We start from the raw sequence: 24,329 nt of genomic DNA, 5'->3' as shown, positions 1-24,329 counted from the left end.
GCAGCCCCCCCTCCACCTTGTCATCCCACGTGATGCGACTTGGCCAATGACGAGGCTCGGATTCAACAACACCCCCACCCCGCCTCCTCCAGCCTGACGCCCCACGTGATGCGACTTGGCCAATGACGAGGCTCGGATTCAACAACACCCCCACCCCCGCCACCTCCTGCTGCCGCCCCACGTGACGCTCTCCGACCAATGAGGGAGCCTCGGCAGTAGCAAGATGGCGCCCGCGTAAAGCTGGTTGGCCTCAGGTCGCCTCGCTGCTGCCGACCAATGAGAACGAGGAGACCCGTCCCACGTGACAGCACCTCGGCCAATCAAAAGACTCCGCAGTAGTAAGATGGCCGCTGCGGCCGGTGTCAGGTTCGCTCTGAGAAGGTCGCCTGGCACCGCCGTCGCCGCCGACCAATGGGGAGGCCTAAACCGTGCTCGCCTAGCAACGGCTCGACCAATCAGAAGGCCTAGAAGTATCCCCCCCCCCCCTACTCCCTCCCCCCTTCCCCCACGTGACGGTGATCGGCCAATCAGTTCCTTCGGGGGTAGTAAGATGGCGACGATGGGTCTTGCTGGCTTCAAGGCGGCCATCTTACTGATGCCGACCAATGGGAAGGCTGGAAGTCGCCCCTCCTCCCCACGTGACGGGGCTGGTCCAATCAAGACGCTCGGCAGTAGTAAGATGGCGGTGATGGAAATTGCTGGCTTCAAGGCGGACATCTTACTACGGCCGACCTATGGGGAGGCTCGAAGCCCCCCCTCCCCCTCACGTGACGTGGCTAGACCAATCAAGACGCCCGGCAGTAGTAAGATGGCGGCGATGTTGTTTGCTGGCTTCAAGGCGGCCATCTTACTACGGTCCCCGTTGGGTCATTTGAGGTTTGATCTGTCGGGGAAAGCTCACAGGCTGCGTGAGTTCGCTGCCGCGTTGAAGGTGAGCGGAGAGCTGTGGGTGGGTGACTCCCTCACACACTCACCCACTCACTCACTCACCCACTCACACACTCACCTATTCACTCACCTACTCACTCACTCACCCACTCACACACCCACTCACTCACTCACCCACTCACTCACCCACTCAACCACTCACTCACTCATCCTCACACACACACACACACTCACCTACTCACTCATCTACTCACTCACCTACTCACCCACTCACTCACTCACCAACCCACTCACCCACCCACCCCACTCACTTTCTCACCTGCTCACTCACCCACTCACTCACTCACCCACTCACTCTCACACTCACCAACTCACACACTCATTCACCCACTCACCTACTCACTCACCCACTCAACCACTCACTCACACACTCACCAACTCACACACTCCCCTACTCACTCACCCACTCACTCTCACACTCACCAACTCACCCACTCACTCACTCACTCATCCACTCACCCACTCACCCACCACTCACCCACCCACTCACTCACCCACTCACCCACAAACTCACCAACTCACTCACCCACCCACTCACTCACCCACTCACCCACACACTCACCAACTCACTCACCCACCCACCCACTCACTTTCTCACCTGCTCACTCACCCACTCACTCAACCACTCACTCTCACACTCACCAACTCACACACTCACCTACTCACTCACCTACACACTCACTAACTCACCAACTGACCAACTCACTCACCACTCACTCACCCACCACTCAGCCACCCACTCAGCCACCCATCAGCCACCCACTCACCCACTCACTCACCCACTCACTCACTCACCCACCCACTCACCCACCCACTCACTCACCCACTCACCCACTCACTCACCCCACCCACTCACCCACCCACTCACCCACCCACTCACCCACTCACCCACTCACCCACCCACTCACCCACTCACCACCCACTCACCCACTCACTCACCCACCCACTCACCCACTCACCACCACTCCCCACCCACTCACCCACCCACTCACCCACTCACCCACTCACCCACCACTCACCCACTCACCCACCCACTCACCCACTCACTCACCCACCCACTCACCCACTCACCCACCCACTCACCACTCATCACCCACCCACTCACCCACTCCCACCACTCACCCACTCACCCACCCACTCACCCACTCACCCACTCACCCACCCACTCACCCACTCACCACCCACTCACCCACTCACCCACTCACCCACCCACTCACCCACTCACCCACCACTCACCCACTCACCCACTCACCCACCCACTCACCCATCACCCACCCACACACCCACTCACCCACTCACCCACTCACCACCCACTCACCCACTCACCCACTCACCCACCCACTCACCCACTCACCCACCCACTCCCCACTCACCACCCCTCACCACTCACCCACTCACCCACCCACTCACCCACTCACCACCACTCACCCACTCACCACCCACTCACCCACTCACCACTCACCCACCCACTCACCCACTCACCCACTCACCCACCCCACTCACCCACTCACCCACCCACTCACCCACTCACCCACTCACCCACCCACTCACCCACTCACCCACTCACCCACTCACCCACCCACTCACCCACTCACCCACTCACCCACCCACTCACCCACTCACCCACCCACTCACCCACTCACCCACTCACCCACCCACTCACCCACTCACCCACTCACCCACCCACTCACCCACTCACCCACCTCACCCACCCACTCACCCCACTCACCCACTCACTCACCCCACCACCCCACTCACCCACCACTCACCCACTCACTCACCCACTCACCACTCACCCACCCACTCACCCACTCACCCACCCACTCACCCACTCACCCACTCACCCACACACTCACCCACTCACCCACTCACCCACCCACTCACCACTCACCCACTCACCCACCCACTCACCCACTCACCCACCACTCACCCACTCACCCACCACCCACCCACTCACCCACTCACCCACTCACCCACCCACTCACCCACTCACCCCTCACCCACCCACTCACCCACTCACCCACCCACTCACCCACTCACCCACCACTCACCCACTCACCCCCCACTCACCCACTCACCCACCCACTCACCCACTCACCCACTCACCCACTCACCCACCCACTCACCCACTCACCACTCACCACCACTCACCCACTCACCCACTCACCCACCCACTCACCCACTCACCCACTCACCCACCCACTCACCCACTCACCCACTCACCCACCCACTCACCCACTCACCCACCCACTCACCCACTCACCACCCACTCACCCACTCACCCACTCACCCACCCACTCACCCACTCACCCACTCACCCCCCACTCACCCACTCACCCACTCACCCACTCACCCACCCACTCACCCCCACTCACCCACTCACCACCCACTCACCCTCACCCACCCACTCACCCCACTCACCCACCCACTCACCCACTCACCCACTCACCCACCCACTCACCCACTCACCCACTCACCACCCACTCACCCACCACCCACCCCACTCACCCACTCACCCACCCACTCACCCACTCACCCACTCACCCACCCACTCACCCACTCACCCACCCACTCACCCACTCACCCACCCCCACCCACTCACCCACTCACCCACCACTCACCCACTCACCCACTCACCCACCCACTCACCCACTCACCCACTCACCCACCACCCTCACCCACTCACCCACTCACCCACCCACTCACCCACTCACCCACTCACCCACTCACCCACCCACTCACCCACTCACCCACTCACCCACCCACTCACCCACTCACCCACTCACCCACTCACCCACCCACTCACCACTCACCCACTCACCCACCACTCACCCACTCACCCACTCACCCACTCACCCCCACTCACCCACTCACCACTCACCACCCACTCACCCTCACCCACCTCACCACCCACTCACCCACTCACCCACCCACTCACCCACTCACCCACTCACCCACCCACTCACCCACTCACCACCACTCACCACTCACCCACCCACTCACCCACTCACCCACTCACCACCCACTCACCCACTCACCACTCCCCACCCACTCACCCACTCACCCACCCACTCACCCACTCACCCACTCACCCACCCACTCACCCACTCACCCACTCACCCACCCACTCACCCACTCACCCACTCACCACCCACTCACCCACTCACCCACTCACCCACTCACCCACCCACTCACCACTCACCCACTCACCCACCCACTCACCCACTCACCCACTCACTCACCCACTCACCCACCCACTCACCCACTCACCCCACTCACCCACCCACTCACTCACCCACTCACCCACCCACTCACCCACTCACCCACTCACCCACCCACTCACCCACTCACCCACTCACCCACTCACCCACCCACTCACCCACTCACCCACCCACTCACCCACTCACCCACTCACCCACCCACTCACCCACTCACCCACTCACCCACTCACCCACCCACTCACTCACCCACCCACTCACTCACCCACTCACCCACTCACTCACTCACCCACTCACCCACCCACTCACTCACCCACCCACTCACTCACCCACTCACCCACTCACTCACCCACTCACCCACCCACTCACTCACCCACCCCACTCACTCACCCCCCCCACTCACCCACTCACTCACTCACTCACCCACCCACCCACTCACCCACCCACTCACTCACCCACTCACCCACTCACTCACCCACTCACCCACCCACTCACTCACCCACCCACTCACTCACCCACTCACCCACTCACTCACTCACCCACCCACTCACCCACTCACCCACTCACCACCCACCCACTCACCCCCACCCACTCACCCACTCACCCACTCACCCACTCACTCACACAAGTTATCCATTAGACGCTAATCCCACCCTCTCTGTCCTCACTTGCAACCCCTCTCTGCCCTCTGCGGCAGAGAGGGTTGCACAGACACACACACAGACACACACACAGACACACACACTGACACACACACAGACACACACACAGACAAACACAGACACACACAGACATACACAGACACACACAGACATACACACACACACAGACATACACACACACACACAGACATACACACAGACACACACACAGACACAGACATACACAAACAGACACACGCACAGACACACATACACACACACAGACACACAGACATACACAGACATACAAGCATACACACACACTGACACACACACAGACACACAGACATACATACAAACACACACAGACACACACAGACAGAGACATAGACACACAGACAGACACACACACAGACACACACAGCCACACATAGACAGACAGACATACACACACACAGACAGACATACACACAGACACACACTGTGTAATCTCTCTCCCCCCATCTCTCCCCCCATCTCCCCACCATCACCACCACCATCACCACCACCATCATCACCACCACCACCATCACCACCATCACCACCACCACCATCACCACCACCAACACCATCACCACCATCATCATCATCACCACGATCACCACCATCACCATCATCACCATCAACCACCACCACCATCACCACCATCACCACCATCATCACCATCACCACCACCATCACCACTACCATCACCACCACCATCACCACCACCACCATCACCCATCACCACCATCACCATCATCACCACCATCACCACCATCACCACCACCATCATCACCACCATCACCACCACCATCACCACCATCATCACCATCACCACCATCACCACCACCACCATCACCACCATCACCACTACCACCATCACCACCATCACCACCATCATCACCATCACCACCATCACCACCACCATCACCACCACCATCATCATCACCATCACGACCATCACCACCACCATCACCACCATCATCACCATCACCCACCATCACCACCACCACCATCACCACCATCACCACTACCACCATCACCACCATCACCACCATCATCACCACCACCATCATCACCACCATCATCATCACCACCATCATCATCATCACCACCACCACCATCACCACCACCACCACACCATCACCACCACCATCACCAACCACCACCATCACCACCACCACCATCATCACCACCATCATCATCATCACCACCACCACCATCACCACCACCACCATCACCACTACCACCATCACCACCACCACCATCATCACCACCATCATCATCATCACCACCACCACCACCACCATCACCACCACCGTCATCATCACCATCACCACCACCACCATCATCAACCACCGTCACCATCATCACCACCACCACCATCATCATCATCACCATCACCACCACCACCATCATCACCACCGTCACCATCATCACCACCACCACCATCATCACCACCACCACCACCATCACCACCATCACCACCATCATCACCACCACCACCATCATCACCACCGTCACCACCATCACCACCACCATCATCATCACCACCATCATCACTACCATCATCATCACCACCATCATCACTTCCATCATCATCACCACCACCACCATCATCACCACCACCATCACCACCATCATCATCACCACCATCATCATCACCACCACCACCATCACCAACACCACCATCACCACCATCACCACCACCATCACCATCACCACCACCATCATCACCATCACCATCACCACCATCACCACCACCATCACCATCACCACCACCATCATCACCACCACCATCACCATCACCACCACCATCACCACCATCACCACCACCATCACCACCATCACCACCACCATCACCATCACCACCACCATCATCACCATCACCATCACCACCATCGATCATCACCACCACCACCATCATCACCACCATCACCACCATCACCACCGTCACCACCACCATCACCACCATCATCACCACCGTCACCACCACCATCACCACCACCACCACCATCACCCACCATCACCACCACCACCACCACCATCACCACCACCATCACCACCACCACCACCACCATCACCACCACCACCACCATCACCACCACCACCACCATCACCACCATCACCACCACCATCACCACCACCACCACCATCATCACCACCATCATCACCACCACCATCACCACCACCATCACCACCATCACCACCATCACCACCACCACCACCATCACCACCCATCACCACCACCACCATCACCACCAACCACCATCACCACCACCATCATCACCACCACCACCATCACCACCATCACCACCACCATCACCACCACCATCACCACCATCACCACCACCATCATCATCACTATCACCACCCACCACCATCATCACCACCACCACCATCACCACCACCTCACACCACCACCATCACCACCACCACCATCACCACCACCATCACCACCACCATCACCACCATCACCACCATCATCACCATCACCACCATCACCACCATCACCACCATCATCACCACCATCACCACCACCATCATCATCACTATCACCACCACCACCATCACCACCATCACCACCACCATCATCACCACCACCACCATCACCACCACCATCACCACCACCACCATCACCACCACCACCACCATCACCACCATCACCACCATCATCACCATCACCATCATCACCACCATCATCACCACCATCACCACCACCTCACCACCACCACCATCACCACCACCACCACCATCACCACCATCACCACCATCATCACCATCACCATCACCACCATCACCATCACCACCATCATCACCACCATCATCACCACCACCATCATCACCACCACCATCACCACCATCACCACCACCATCACCACCATCACCACCACCATCACCATCATCATCACCACCATCACCACCACCATCACCACCACCACCATCACCACCACCACCATCACCACCACCATCACCACCACCATCACCACCATCACCACCATCATCACCATCACCACCATCACCACCATCACCACCATCATCACCATCACCACCATCACCACCATCATCACTATCACCACCACCATCATCATCACTATCACCACCATCACCACCACCATCACCACCACCACCATCACCACCATCACCACCACCATCATCACCACCACCATCACCACCCACCATCACCACCACCATCACCACCACCACCATCACCACCACCCACCATCACCACCACCATCACCACCACCATCACCACCATCACCACCATCATCACCATCACCACCATCACCACCATCACCACCATCATCACCACCATCACCACCACCATCATCACCACCACCATCATCATCACTATCACCACCACCACCATCACCACCACCATCACCACCACCACCATCACCACCATCACCACCACCATCATCACCACCACCACCATCACCACCACCATCACCACCACCATCACCACCACCACCATCACCACCACCACCATCACCACCACCATCACCACCACCACCCACCATCACCACCATCACCACCACCATCATCACCACCACCCACCATCACCACCACCAACACCACCACCATCACCACCACCACCATCACCACCACCACCATCACCACCACCATCACCACCACCATCACCACCATCACCACCATCATCACAATCACCACCATCACCCACCATCATCACCATCCCCATCACCACCATCATCACCACCACCATCATCACCACCACCATCATCACCACCACCATCACCATCACCACCATCACCACCATCACCACCATCATCACCATCACCACCATCACCACCATCATCACCATCACCATCACCACCATCATCACCACCACCATCATCACCACCACCATCATCACCACCACCATCACCATCACCACCATCACCACCACCACCATCACCACCATCATCACCATCACCACCATCACCACCACCACCACCATCACCACCCATCACCACCACCATCACCACCACCATCACCACCATCACCACCACCCACCATCACCACCACCATCACCACCACCACCATCACCACCACCACCCATCACCACCACCATCACCACCACCATCACCACCAACACCACCATCATCACCATCACCACCATCACCACCATCACCACCATCATCACCATCACCATCACCACCATCATCACCACCACCATCATCACCACCACCATCACCATCATCATCATCACCACCACCATCACCATCATCACACCAGTCATCACCATCACCACCATCATCACCACCACCATCATCACCACCACCATCACCACCATCACCACCATCATCACCCACCATCACCACCCACCACCATCACCACCATCATCACCAACACCACCAACACCACCACCACCATCACCACCATCATCACCATCACCACCATCACCACCACCACCACCATCACTCACCACCATCCATCACCCACCCACCACCACCACCCCCCCACCCCCCACCCCCCCCACACCACCCACCACAACCCCCCCCCCACCACCCACCACCCTCACCACCACCACCCACCCCCCCATCACCCACCACCACCAACACCACCCACCATCACCACCACCACCACCACCACCACCACACCACCACCACCATCACCACCACCACCCACCACACCACCCACCACCACCACCATCACACCACACCACCCACCATCCACCCCACCACCATCACCCACCCACCACCATCACCACCACCACCATCACCATCCACCATCACCCCACCACCCACCACCACTCACCACCACCCCCCACCACCACCCACCATCACCACCACCACCATCCACCACCACCCACCATCACCACCACCATCACCACCAACATCACCACCACCATCACCACCACCACCATCACCACCACCACCACCACCACCACCACCACCATCACCACCATCACCACCACCATCACCACCACCTCACCACCATCACCCCCACCATCATCACCACCACCATCATCACCACCACCATCACCACCACCACCATCACCACCACCATCACCACCACCATCACCACCACCACCATCACCACCATCACCACCACCATCATCACCACCACCATCACCACCACCACCATCACCACCACCCATCACCACCACCATCACCACCACCATCATCACCACCACCATCACCACCACCACCATCACCACCACCACCACCCATCCACCACCATCACCACCACCATCACCACCATCACCACCATCACCCCACCATCATCACCACCACCATCATCATCACTATCACCACCATCACCACCACCATCACCACCACCACCATCACCACCATCACCACCACCATCATCACCACCACCACCATCACCACCACATCACCACCACCACCATCACCACCACCACCATCACCACCACCATCACCACCACCATCACCACCATCATCACCATCACCACCATCACCACCATCACACCATCATCACCATCACCATCACCACCATCATCACCACCACCATCACCACCATCACCACCATCACCACCACCATCACCACCACCACCACCATCACCACCATCACCCACCATCACCACCATCACCACCTGCTCCAGGTTTCCACCATGCTCCTCCGAGGCTGTGGGGAGGAAGGCTCCCTCTGATCGTGTCTACTCATCGCTGCCTCTCATCATCATCACCACCATCACCACCATCACCACCCATCATCATCATCATCACCACCACCACCATCATCATCGTCATCACCATCATCGTCAAAGTCCAAGCCAAAACCAGCAGTGCCCACTACACCGGAGTGGGCTGAACTCGCCAGGAAACAGCTGAAGGTATGTGAAACCATCATCACCATCACCAACATCATAAGCATCATCAGCATCATCATCACCATTATCATCACCATCATCACCATCATCACCACCATCATCACCATCACCACCATCATCACCATCACCACCATCATCACCATCATCACCATCACCATCATCACCACCATCATCATCATCATCACCATCATCACCATCACCACCATCATCACCATCATCATCACCACCATCATCACCACCATCATCATCACCACCACCATCACCATCATCACCATCACCACCATCATCACCACCATCAGCATCATCACCACCATCATCATCATCACCACCATCACCATCAACACCAACAACCGCCATTCGCTACTAAGTGGCGGTGACGTCACCACGACGCTTGTGCCAGGCCAAGTGCACCTTGAGGCTACCACGTGAAGTGTGGAACGCCCGCTGGCAGGAGGTCACGGGGCAGACCCAGCAGGTGCCACGGGTCGACTGACCGAGACGACTGGCTGATGCACCACCTGTGCCCCCTACTGTGCCAACTTGCTGTGCTTTAGCCACCCGGCGCCCCGCTCGTTGTTGTGAGCGTCGCTCCTCCGCCCTCCGTTGTTGTTGGAGGGCGACTGCCTCCAATTGCCCAGTAGCGTCCTTCACGAGCCTCCTCCACTGAGGCCGATCTTGACACCGCTGGTACCAGTCATCGGCAAGTCCACTCAGCTCCACGTCCTCCTGTACCACGTCACTCCATCTCTTCTCTAGCCCGTGCCCTGCCCGATCTGGCCGAACAAAAGCTGTTTAGGCATGCGGTGGCTGGACATGTGGGCTACATGACCCCAGCCAACGCAGCCTTGCCTGCCGGAGGAGCTCACCGATGGAACTTTATCCAGATCTTTCAAGAATTTGTGAGCTCCTCACACAATCCAGCCTGCAGGTTAAATCCTGGATGGATCGTAGGCAGGCCAGCCTAAATGTTTCCGATCTGCGAAGATGTTCCATTAGGGGGGTCCACGTTTTGCAAGCGTAGAGAAGGGAGGGAATGACTGTGGCCGAGAAGACCTGAAGCTTCGTGCGGAGCGACAGACCAGGTAGCTTCCACACAGCAGCGTTACGCAACCGATGAAAAGATATTGCCGCTCAACTGATTCGGAGTGAGACCTCTGCTGTCAAACCGGAGCCGGTCATGAGCACACTGCCCAGGTATGGAAACTCTCCACTCTCTCCACAACTGCCCCATCACCAATTGGAAGTTGTGGGGGGTGGAGTGTCCGATGGTACAAAATACCCAGGCAGGTGCTTAGTTTTGGTGGGGCTGATGGTAAGGCCCCACCTCTTAGTGGCACGCTCCAGTCTCAGCAGCAGCGTCTCCAACTCCTCCTCTGAGTGAGCAGAAATCACCAGATCATCGGCATACACAACGTGGTTGAGCAATAGGCAGCCAGCCATCCCTTGACCGCACCCGGGCATCGATCAGCCTCCCATTGTATCTGTACCAGATGGAAATTTCTCCGGTACAGCCATCGAAGGCTTCACGAACTACGCGGTCGAAATAGATGTCAAATAATGTGGGAGCCAGAGGACATCCCTGTCGCACCCCAAGGTGTACAGGGAATGGCTCCGACTCCCGGCCCGCTCACCATCACGAAGGTCCTTGATGATCGTGAGCAGAGGGTCAGGGACTCCGAAAGCACGAAGAACAATCCAGAGCCCAGGCCCACTGATGGAATCATAGGCCTTGACCAGGTCAATAAAGCAGAGATGTAGGTCTTGTTGGAATTCCCTACACCTCTGCTGCAGCAGACGGACAGAAAATATGGCATCAACCACCACCACCATCATCACCATCACCACCATCACCACCATCACCACCACCATCACCACCAGCACAACTACCATCACCACCATCATCACCACCAACATCACCATTATCATCACCACCACCACCACCACCATCATCACCACCATCACCACCACCATCACCACCACCATCACCACCATCACCACCACAACCAGCACCACCATCACCATCATCACCACCATCACCACCATCATCACCACAACCAGCACCACCATCACCACCATCACCACCATCACCACCACCATCACCACCACCACAACCACAACTACCACAACCACCACTATCAACATCACCATCACCACCATCACCACCACCATTACAACCACCACAACCACCACCACCATCACCACCACCACAACCACCATCATCAACATCACCACCACCACCATCATCACCACCACCACAACCACCACAACCCCCCACGTGTTGTTGCCCACCACCATCACCACCACCATCACCACCATCATCAACATCACCACCACCACCACCACCATCACCACCACCACCATCACCACCACCATCACCACCATCATCAACATCACCACCACCACCACCACCATCACCACCACCACCATCACCACCACCATCACCACCATCATCAACATCACCACCACCACCACCACCATCACCACCACCACCATCACAACCCCCCACGTGTTGTTGCCCACCACCATCACCACAACAACCACAACCACCACAACCACCACCACAACAACCACAACCACCACCACAACAACCACCACCACCACAACCATCACAACCACCAACACCCCACGTGTTGTTGCCCACCACCACCATCACCACAACCACAACCACCACCACCACAACCCCCCACGTGTTGTTGCCCACCACCACCACCACCACCACAACCCCCCACGTGTTGTTGCCCACCACCACCACCACCACCTTAGGGCGTTTCCCCAGAGACTCTCGTCTGGTCTACGGCCGAGGGCATCGCTGTGAAACCGGTGTACACCCGCCGTGACCTCCCCAAGCTCCGTGACGGTGGTGGCGGTGGTGACGGTGGTGGCGGTGGTGGCGGTGGTGGCGGTGGTGGTGGCGGTGGTGGCGGTGGTGGTGGTGGTGGCGGTGGTGGTGGTGGTGATGAGCTCCCAGGCGTGTTCCCCTACACACGGGGTCCACACACCACCATGTACACACACCGGCCCTGGACGGTGAGGCAATACGCCGGCTTCAGCACGGTGGAGGAGAGTAACGCCTTCTACCGGTGAGGCTCGCTCAGCCGCTCGCTCGCTCAGTCGCTCAGTCGCTCAGTCGCTCAGTCACTCAGCTACTCGCTCAGTCGCTCGCTCAGTCACTCACTCGCTCGCTCGCTCGCTCAGTCGCTCAGTCAGTCGCTCAATCGCTCGCTCGCTCAGTCGCTCAGTCACTCAGCTACTCGCTCAGTCGCTCAGTCAGTCGCTCAGTCGCTCAGTCACTCAGTCGCTCAGTCGCTCGCTCGCTCAGTCGCTCAGTCACTCAGCTACTCGCTCAGTCGTTCGCTCAGTCACTCAGCTACTCGCTCAGTCGCTCAGTCACTCAGCTACTCGCTCAGTCGCTCGCTCAGTCAGTCGCTCGCTCGCTCGCTCAGTCACTCAGCTACTCGCTCAGTCGCTCAGTCGCTCGCTCAGTCACTCACTCGCTCGCTCGCTCGCTCAGCTCGCTCAGTCAGTCGCTCAGTCAGTCTCTCGCTCGCTCAGTCACTCAGCTACTCGCTCAGTCGCTCGCTCAGTCAGTCGCTCGCTCGCTCAGTCACTCAGCTACTCGCTCAGTCGCTCGCTCAGTCAGTCGCTCGCTCGCTCAGTCACTCAGCTACTCGCTCAGTCGCTCGCTCAGTCAGTCGCTCGCTCAGTCACTCAGCTACTCGCTCAGTCGCTCGCCTCGCTCAGTCAGTCGCTCGCTCAGTCACTCAGCTACTCGCTCAGTCGCTCGCTCGCTCAGTCACTCAGCTACTCGCTCAGTCGCTCGCTCGCTCAGTCACTCAGCTACTCGCTCAGTCGCTCAGCCGCTCACCACTCACTCAGCCACTCACTCGCTCGCTCACTCGCTCAGTCGCTCAGTCACTCAGCTACTCGCTCAGTCGCTCACTCGCTCGCTCGCTCAGTCGCTCAGTCGCTCGCTCAGTCGCTCAGTCGCTCACTCGCTCACTCGCTCAGTCGCTCACCTCGCTCGCTTGCTCAGTCGCTCAGCCGCTCACCACTCACTCAGCCACTCACTCGCTCGCTCACTCGCTCAGTCGCTCAGTCACTCAGCTACTCGCTCAGTCGCTCGCTCAGTCAGTCGCTCGCTCGCTCAGTCACTCAGCTACTCGCTCAGTCGCTCGCTCAGTCAGTCGCTCGCTCAGTCACTCAGCTACTCGCTCAGTCGCTCGCTCGCTCAGTCAGTCGCTCGCTCAGTCACTCAGCTACTCGCTCAGTCGCTCGCTCGCTCAGTCACTCAGCTACTCGCTCAGTCGCTCGCTCGCTCAGTCACTCAGCTACTCGCTCAGTCGCTCAGCCGCTCACCACTCACTCAGCCACTCACTCGCTCGCTCACTCGCTCAGTCGCTCAGTCACTCAGCTACTCGCTCAGTCGCTCACTCGCTCGCTCGCTCAGTCGCTCAGTCGCTCGCTCGCTCAGTCGCTCAGTCGCTCACTCGCTCACTCGCTCAGTCGCTCACTCGCTCGCTTGCTCAGTCGCTCAGTCGCTCGCTCGCTCAGTCGCTCACTCGCTCGCTCGCTCAGTCGCTCAGTCGCTCGCTCGCTCGCTCGCTCAGTCGCTCGCCTCGCTCGCTCGCTCAGTCGCTCAGTCGCTCGCTCGCTCAGTCGCTCAGTCGCTCACTCGCTCACTCGCTCAGTCGCTCAGTCACTCAGCTACTCGCTCAGTCGCTCGCTCGCTCAGTCACTCAGCTACTCGCTCAGTCGCTCGCTCAGTCAGTCGCTCGCTCAGTCAGTCGCTCACTCGCTCAGTCACTCAGCTACTCGCTCAGTCGCTCGCTCAGTCAGTCGCTCACTCGCTCAGTCACTCAGCTACTCGCTCAGTCGCTCAGTCGCTCGCTCAGTCACTCACTCGCTCGCTCGCTCAGTCGCTCGCTCAGTCACTCACTCGCTCGCCTCGCTCAGTCGCTCGCTCGCTCACTCGCTCAGTCACTCAGCTACTCGCTCAGTCGCTCGCTCAGTCAGTCGCTCACTCGCTCAGTCACTCAGCTACTCGCTCAGTCGCTCAGTCGCTCGCTCAGTCACTCACATCGCTCGCCTCGCTCGCTCAGTCGCTCAGTCAGTCGCTCACTCGCTCAGTCACTCAGTCACTCAGTCGCTCAGTCGCTCACTCACTCGCTCAGTCACTCACTCGCTCACTCGCTCATTCGCTCGCTCGCTTGCTCGCTCACCACTCACTACTCACTCACTCACTCACCACTCACTCACTCACTCACCACTCGCTCACTCATTCACTCACCATTCACTCGCTCACTCACTCACCACTCACTCACTCGCTCACCACTCGCTCACTCATTCACTCACCACTCGCTCAGCCACTCACTCGCTCGCTCACTCGCTCGTTCGCTACTCACTCAGCCACTCGCTCAGCCGCTCACCACTCACTCAGCCACTCACTCGCTCGCTCACCTCGCTCAGTCGCTCAGTCACTCAGCTACTCGCTCAGTCGCTCAGTCGCTCGCTCGCTCAGTCGCTCAGGTCGCTCACTCGCTCGCTCGCTCAGTCGCTCAGTCGCCTCGCTCGCTCAGTCGCTCAGTCGCTCACTCGCTCACTCGCTCAGTCGCTCACTCGCTCGCTCGCTCAGTCGCTCAGTCGCTCGCTCGCTCAGTCGCTCAGTCGCTCGCTCGCTCGCTCGCTCAGTCGCTCACTCGCTCGCTCGCTCAGTCGCTCAGCTCGCTCGCTCGCTCAGTCGCTCAGTCGCTCACTCGCTCACTCGCTCAGTCGCTCAGTCACTCAGCTACTCGCTCAGTCGCTCGCTCGCTCAGTCACTCAGCTACTCGCTCAGTCGCTCGCTCAGTCAGTCGCTCACTCGCTCAGTCACTCAGCTACTCGCTCAGTCGCTCGCTCAGTCAGTCGCTCACTCGCTCAGTCACTCAGCTACTCGCTCAGTCGCTCAGTCGCTCGCTCAGTCACTCACTCGCTCGCTCGCTCAGTCGCTCGCTCAGTCACTCACTCGCTCGCTCGCTCAGTCGCTCGCTCGCTCACTCGCTCAGTCACTCAGCTACTCGCTCAGTCGCTCGCTCAGTCAGTCGCTCACTCGCTCAGTCACTCAGCTACTCGCTCAGTCGCTCAGTCACTCAGCTACTCGCTCAGTCGCTCAGTCGCTCGCTCAGTCACTCACTCGCTCGCTCGCTCGCTCAGTCGCTCAGTCAGTCGCTCAATCGCTCACTCGCTCACTCGCTCATTCGCTCGCTCGCTTGCTCGCTCACCACTCACTACTCACTCACTCACCACTCACTCACTCACTCACCACTCGCTCACTCATTCACTCACCATTCACTCGCTCACTCACTCACCACTCACTCACTCACTCGCTCACCACTCGCTCACTCATTCACTCACCACTCGCTCAGCCACTCACTCGCTCGCTCACTCGCTCGTTCGCTACTCACTCAGCCACTCGCTCAGTCACTCAGCTACTCGCTCAGTCGCTCAGCCGCTCACCACTCACTCAGCCACTCACTCGCTCGCTCACTCGCTCAGTCGCTCAGTCACTCAGCTACTCGCTCAGTCGCTCAGTCGCTCGCTCGCTCAGTCGCTCAGTCGCTCGCTCGCTCAGTCGCTCAGTCGCTCACTCGCTCGCTCGCTCAGTCGCTCAGTCGCTCGCTCGCTCAGTCGCTCAGTCGCTCACTCGCTCACTCGCTCAGTCGCTCAGTCGCTCGCTCGCTCAGTCGCTCAGTCACTCACTCGCTCACTCGCTCACTCGCTCAGTCGCTCAGTCACTCAGCTACTCGCTCACTCGCTCAGTCGCTCAGTCGCTCGCTCGCTCAGTCGCTCAGTCACTCACTCGCTCACTCGCTCACTCGCTCAGTCGCTCAGTCACTCAGCTACTCGCTCACTCGCTCAGTCGCTCAGTCGCTCGCTCGCTCAGTCGCTCAGTCACTCACTCGCTCACTCGCTCACTCGCTCAGTCGCTCAGTCACTCAGCTACTCGCTCACTCGCTCAGTCGCTCAGTCGCTCGCTCGCTCAGTCGCTCAGTCACTCACTCGCTCACTCGCTCACTCGCTCAGTCGCTCACTCGCTCAGTCGCTCAGTCACTCAGCTACTCGCTCACTCGCTCAGTCGCTCAGTCGCTCGCTCGCTCAGTCGCTCAGTCGCTCACTCGCTCGCCTCGCTCAGTCGCTCAGTCGCTCGCTCAGTCACTCGCTCACTCGCTCGCTCAGTCGCTCAGTCGCTCACTCACTCAGTCGCTCAGTCACTCGCTCGCTCGCTCAGTCGCTCACTCGCTCGCTCGCTCAGTCGCTCAGTCACTCGCTCGCTCGCTCAGTCGCTCAGTCGCTCACTCACTCAGTCGCTCAGTCACTCGCTCGCTCGCTCGCTCGCTCGCTCAGTCGCTCAGTCGCTCAGCTCGCTCAGTCGCTCAGGTCGCTCGCTCGCTCGCTCAGTCACTCGCTCGCTCGCTCACTCACTCAGTCGCTCAGTCGCTCGCTCGCTCACTCACTCAGTCGCTCAGCTCGCTCGCTCGCTCGCTCAGTTGCTCGCTCGCTCAGTCGCTCACTCGCTCGCTCGCTCAGTCGCTCAGTCACTCGCTCGCTCGCTCACTCGCTCGCTCGCTCAGTCGCTCAGTCGCTCGCTCGCTCAGTCGCTCAGTCGCTCGCTCAGTCACTCGCTCGCTCACTCGCTCGCTCGCTCAGTCGCTCAGTCGCTCGCTCGCTCAGTCGCTCAGTCGCTCACTCGCTCGCTCGCTCAGTCGCTCAGTCGCTCGCTCAGTCACTCGCTCGCTCACTCGCTCGCTCAGTCGCTCAGTCGCTCACTCACTCAGTCGCTCAGTCACTCGCTCGCTCGCTCAGTCGCTCACTCGCTCGCTCGCTCAGTCGCTCAGTCACTCGCTCGCTCGCTCAGTCGCTCAGTCGCTCACTCACTCAGTCGCTCAGTCACTCGCTCGCTCGCTCACTCGCTCGCTCGCTCAGTCGCTCAGTCGCTCAGTCGCTCGCTCGCTCAGTCACTCGCTCGCTCGCTCACTCACTCAGTCGCTCAGTCGCTCGCTCGCTCGCTCACTCACTCAGTCGCTCAGTCGCTCGCTCGCTCGCTCAGTTGCTCGCTCGCTCAGTCGCTCACCTCGCTCGCTCGCTCAGTCGCTCAGTCACTCGCTCGCTCGCTCACTCGCTCGCTCGCTCAGTCGCTCAGTCGCTCGCTCGCTCAGTCGCTCAGTCGCTCGCTCAGTCACTCGCTCGCTCGCTCACTCGCTCGCTCGCTCAGTCGCTCAGTCGCTCGCTCGCTCAGTCGCTCAGTCGCTCGCTCAGTCACTCGCTCGCTCGCTCACTCGCTCGCTCGCTCAGTCGCTCAGTCGCTCGCTCGCTCAGTCGCTCAGTCGCTCGCTCAGTCACTCGCTCGCTCGCTCACCTCGCTCGCTCGCTCAGTCGCTCAGTCGCTCGCTCGCTCAGTCGCTCAGTCGCTCGCTCAGTCGCTCGTTCGCTCGCTCAGTCGCTCAGTCGCTCACTCGCTCACTCAGTCGCTCAGTCAGTCGCTCAATCGCTCACTCGCTCAGTCACTCAGTCGCTCAGTCGCTCACTCACTCGCTCAGTCGCTCAGTCGCTCACTCGCTCGCTCGCTCAGTCGCTCAGTCGCTCAGTCAGTCGCTCAATCGCTCACTCGCTCAGTCACTCAGTCGCTCAGTCGCTCACTCACTCGCTCAGTCGCTCAGTCGCTCACTCGCTCGCTCGCTCAGTCGCTCAGTCGCTCACTCGCTCACTCAGTCGCTCAGTCAGTCGCTCAATCGCTCACTCGCTCAGTCACTCAGTCGCTCAGTCGCTCACTCACTCGCTCAGTCGCTCAGTCGCTCACTCGCTCGCTCGCTCAGTCGCTCAGTCGCTCAGTCAGTCGCTCAATCGCTCACTCGCTCAGTCACTCAGTCGCTCAGTCGCTCACTCACTCGCTCAGTCGCTCAGTCGCTCACTCGCTCGCTCGCTCAGTCGCTCAGTCGCTCACTCGCTCACTCAGTCGCTCAGTCAGTCGCTCAATCGCTCACTCGCTCAGTCACTCAGTCGCTCAGTCGCTCACTCACTCGCTCAGTCACTCAGTCGCTCACTCGCTCATTCGCTCGCTCGCTTGCTCGCTCACCACTCACTACTCACTCACTCGCTCACCACTCGCTCACTCATTCACTCACCATTCACTCGCTCACTCGCTCACCACTCGCTCACTCATTCACTCACCATTCACTCGCTCACCTCGCTCACTCATTCACTCACCACTCGCTACTCACTCACTCACCACTCGCTCACTCATTCACTCACCATTCACTCGCTCACTCGCTCACCACTCGCTCACTCATTCACTCACCACTCGCTCAGCCACTCACTCGCTCGCTCACTCGCTCAGTCGCTCAGTCACTCAGCTACTCGCTCACTCACTCAGTCGCTCAGTCGCTCGTTCGCTACTCACTCAGCCACTCGCTCACTCGCTCAGCCGCTCACCACTCACTCAGCCACTCACTCACTCGCTCACTCACCACTCGCTCAGCCACTCACTCACTCGCTCACTCACTCACTCGCTCACCACTCGCACACTCACTCACTCAGCTACTCACTCGCTCACTCACTCACCACTCACTCACCACTCGCTCAGCCACTCACTCACTCGCTCACTCACTCACTCACTCGCTCACCACTCGCACACTCACTCACTCAGCTACTCACTCGCTCACTCACTCACCACTCACTCACCACTCGCTCAGCCACTCACTCACTCGCTCACTCACTCACTCGCTCACCACTCGCACACTCACTCACTCAGCTACTCACTCACTCGCTCACTCACCACTCGCTCAGCCACTCACTCACTCACTCGCTCACTCACTCACTCGCTCACCACTCGCACACTCACTCACTCAGCTACTCACTCGCTCACTCACTCACCACTCACTCACCACTCGCTCAGCCACTCACTCACTCACTCGCTCACCACTCGCACACTCACTCACTCAGCCACTCACTCACTCGCTCACTCACCACTCGCTCAGCCACTCACTCACTCACTCGCTCACTCACTCACTCGCTCACCACTCGCACACTCACTCACTCAGCTACTCACTCGCTCACTCACTCACCACTCACTCACCACTCGCTCAGCCACTCACTCACTCGCTCACTCACTCACTCGCTCACCACTCGCACACTCACTCACTCAGCTACTCACTCGCTCACTCACTCACCACTCACTCACCACTCGCTCAGCCACTCACTCACTCGCTCACTCACTCACTCGCTCACCACTCGCACACTCACTCACTCAGCTACTCACTCGCTCACTCACTCACCACTCACTCACCACTCGCTCAGCCACTCAGCCACTCAGCCACTCACTCACTCACTCGCTCAGCCACTCAGCCACTCACTCACTCACTCGCTCACCACTCGCACACTCACTCACTCAGCTACTCACTCACTCACCACTCACTCACCACTCGCTCAGCCACTCACTCACTCGCTCAGCCACTCAGCCACTCAGCCACTCACTCACTCACTCGCTCACCACTCGCACACTCACTCACTCAGCTACTCACTCACTCGCTCACTCACTCACCACTCACTGACCACTCGCTCAGCCACTCACTCACTCGCTCAGCCACTCAGCCACTCAGCCACTCACTCACTCACTCGCTCACCACTCGCACACTCACTCACTCAGCTACTCACTCACTCGCTCACTCACTCACCACTCACTCACCACTCGCTCAGCCACTCACTCACTCGCTCAGCCACTCAGCCACTCAGCCACTCACTCACTCACTCGCTCACCACTCGCACACTCACTCACTCAGCTACTCACTCACTCGCTCACTCACTCACTCGCTCACTCACTCACCACTCACTCACCACTCGCTCAGCCACTCACTCACTCGCTCAGCCACTCAGCCACTCACTCACTCACTCGCTCACCACTCGCACACTCACTCACTCAGCTACTCACTCACTCGCTCACTCACTCACCACTCACTCACCACTCGCTCAGCCACTCACTCACTCAGCCACTCAGCCACTCGCTACTCACCACTCAGCCACTCACTCACTCGCTCACCACTCGCACACTCACTCACTCAGCTACTCACTCACTCGCTCACTCACTCACTCACCACTCACTCACCACTCGCTCAGCCACTCACTCACTCGCTCACTCAGCCACTCGCTCACTCAGCCACTCGCTACTCACCACTCAGCTACTCACTCACTCACCCACCACTCACTCACCACTCATTCACCCACTCACTCGCTCACTCAGCCACTCACTCACCACTCACTCTGCCACTCACTCACCACTTGCCACTCACTCAGTCACTCACTCAGTCACTCACTCAGTCACCGACTCACTCAGTCACTCAGTCACTCACTCAGTCACTCACTCAGTCACCGACTCACTCAGTCACTCAGTCACTCAGTCAGTCACTCACTCACCACTCACTCAGTCACTCAGTCACTCACTCAGTCAGTCACTCACTCACCACTCACTCAGTCACTCAGTCACTCACTCAGTCACTCACTCAGTCACCGACTCACTCAGTCACTCAGTCACTCACTCAGTCAGTCACTCACTCACCACTCACTCAGTCACTCAGTCACTCACTCAGTCAGTCACTCACTCACCACTCACTCAGTCACTCAGTCACTCACTCAGTCACTCACTCAGTCACCGACTCACTCAGTCACTCAGTCAGTCACTCACTCACCACTCACTCAGTCACTCAGTCACTCACTCAGTCAGTCACTCACTCACCACTCACTCAGTCACTCAGTCACTCACTCAGTCACTCACTCAGTCACCGACTCACTCAGTCACTCAGTCACTCACTCAGTCAGTCACTCACTCACCACTCACTCAGTCACTCAGTCACTCACTCAGTCAGTCACTCACTCACCACTCACTCAGTCACTCAGTCACTCACTCAGTCACTCACTCAGTCACCGACTCACTCAGTCACTCACTCAGTCAGTCACTCACTCACCACTCACTCAGTCACTCAGTCACTCACTCAGTCAGTCACTCACTCACCACTCACTCAGTCACTCACTCAGTCACTCACTCAGTCACTCACTCAGTCAGTCACTCACTCACCACTCACTCAGTCACTCAGTCACTCACTCAGTCAGTCACTCACTCACCACTCACTCAGTCACTCACTCAGTCACTCACTCAGTCACCGACTCACTCAGTCACTCAGTCACTCACTCAGTCAGTCACTCACTCACCACTCAATCAGTCACTCAGTCACTCACTCAGTCAGTCACTCACTCACCACTCACTCAGTCACTCACTCAGTCACTCACTCAGTCACCGACTCACTCAGTCACTCAGTCACTCACTCAGTCAGTCACTCACCACTCACTCAGTCACTCAGTCACTCACTCAGTCAGTCAGTCACTCACCACTCACTCAGTCACTCAGTCACTCACTCAGTCAGTCACTCACTCACCACTCACTCAGTCACTCACTCAGTCACTCACTCAGTCACCGACTCACTCAGTCACTCACTCAGTCAGTCACTCACTCACCACTCACTCAGTCACTCACTCAGTCAGTCACTCACTCACCACTCACTCAGTCACTCACTCAGTCACTCACTCAGTCACCGACTCACTCAGTCACTCAGTCACTCACTCAGTCAGTCACTCACTCACCACTCACTCAGTCACTCAGTCACTCACTCAGTCACTCAGTCACTCACTCAGTCAGTCACTCACTCACTCACTCACTCAGTCACTCAGTCACTCACTCAGTCAGTCACTCACTCACCACTCACTCAGTCAGTCAGTCACTCACTCACTCACTCACCACTCACTCAGTCAGTCACTCACTCACTCACTCACCACTCACTCAGTCAGTCACTCACTCACTCACCACTCACTCAGTCACTCAGTCACTCACTCAGTCACTCAGTCACTCACTCAGTCAGTCACTCACTCACTCACTCACTCACCACTCACTCAGTCACTCAGTCACTCACTCAGTCACTCAGTCACTCACTCAGTCAGTCACTCACTCACTCACTCAGTCACTCAGTCACTCACTCAGTCAGTCACTCACTCACCACTCACTCAGTCAGTCAGTCACTCACTCAGTCACTCAGTCACTCACTCAGTCAGTCACTCACTCACTCACTCACTCACTCACCACTCACTCAGTCACTCAGTCACTCACTCAGTCACTCAGTCACTCACTCAGTCAGTCACTCACTCACTCACTCAGTCACTCAGTCACTCACTCAGTCAGTCACTCACTCACCACTCACTCAGTCACTCAGTCACTCACTCAGTCAGTCACTCACTCACCACTCACTCAGTCACTCACTCAGTCACTCACTCAGTCACCGACTCACTCAGTCACTCAGTCACTCACTCAGTCAGTCACTCACCACTCACTCAGTCACTCAGTCACTCAATCAGTCAGTCAGTCACTCACCACTCACTCAGTCACTCAGTCACTCACTCAGTCAGTCACTCACTCACCACTCACTCAGTCACTCAGTCACTCACTCAGTCACTCAGTCACTCACTCAGTCAGTCACTCACTCACTCACTCAGTCACTCAGTCACTCACTCAGTCAGTCACTCACTCACCACTCACTCAGTCAGTCAGTCACTCACTCACTCACTCACCACTCACTCAGTCAGTCACTCACTCACTCACTCACCACTCACTCAGTCAGTCACTCACTCACTCAC

General features: G+C 58.3%; 1 long non-coding RNA gene across 1 annotated transcript; it reads left to right on the top strand.

The window, feature by feature from the left end:
* Positions 1–827: 827 nt before the first annotated feature.
* LOC144741681 (uncharacterized) lies at positions 828–13,529 on the top strand. Its single transcript, XR_013590029.1, has 3 exons — positions 828–931; positions 10,395–10,625; positions 13,386–13,529. It is a non-coding gene; the product is annotated as an uncharacterized LOC144741681 (long non-coding RNA).
* Positions 13,530–24,329: the final 10,800 nt, after the last annotated feature.

The sequence above is a fragment of the Lampetra planeri genome, unplaced genomic scaffold, assembly GCF_965212315.1.
Source record: "Lampetra planeri unplaced genomic scaffold, kcLamPlan1.2.h2 scaffold_657, whole genome shotgun sequence".
Lineage (NCBI taxonomy): Eukaryota > Metazoa > Chordata > Hyperoartia > Petromyzontiformes > Petromyzontidae > Lampetra > Lampetra planeri.
This window is presented reverse-complemented; position numbering and strand designations above follow the sequence as displayed.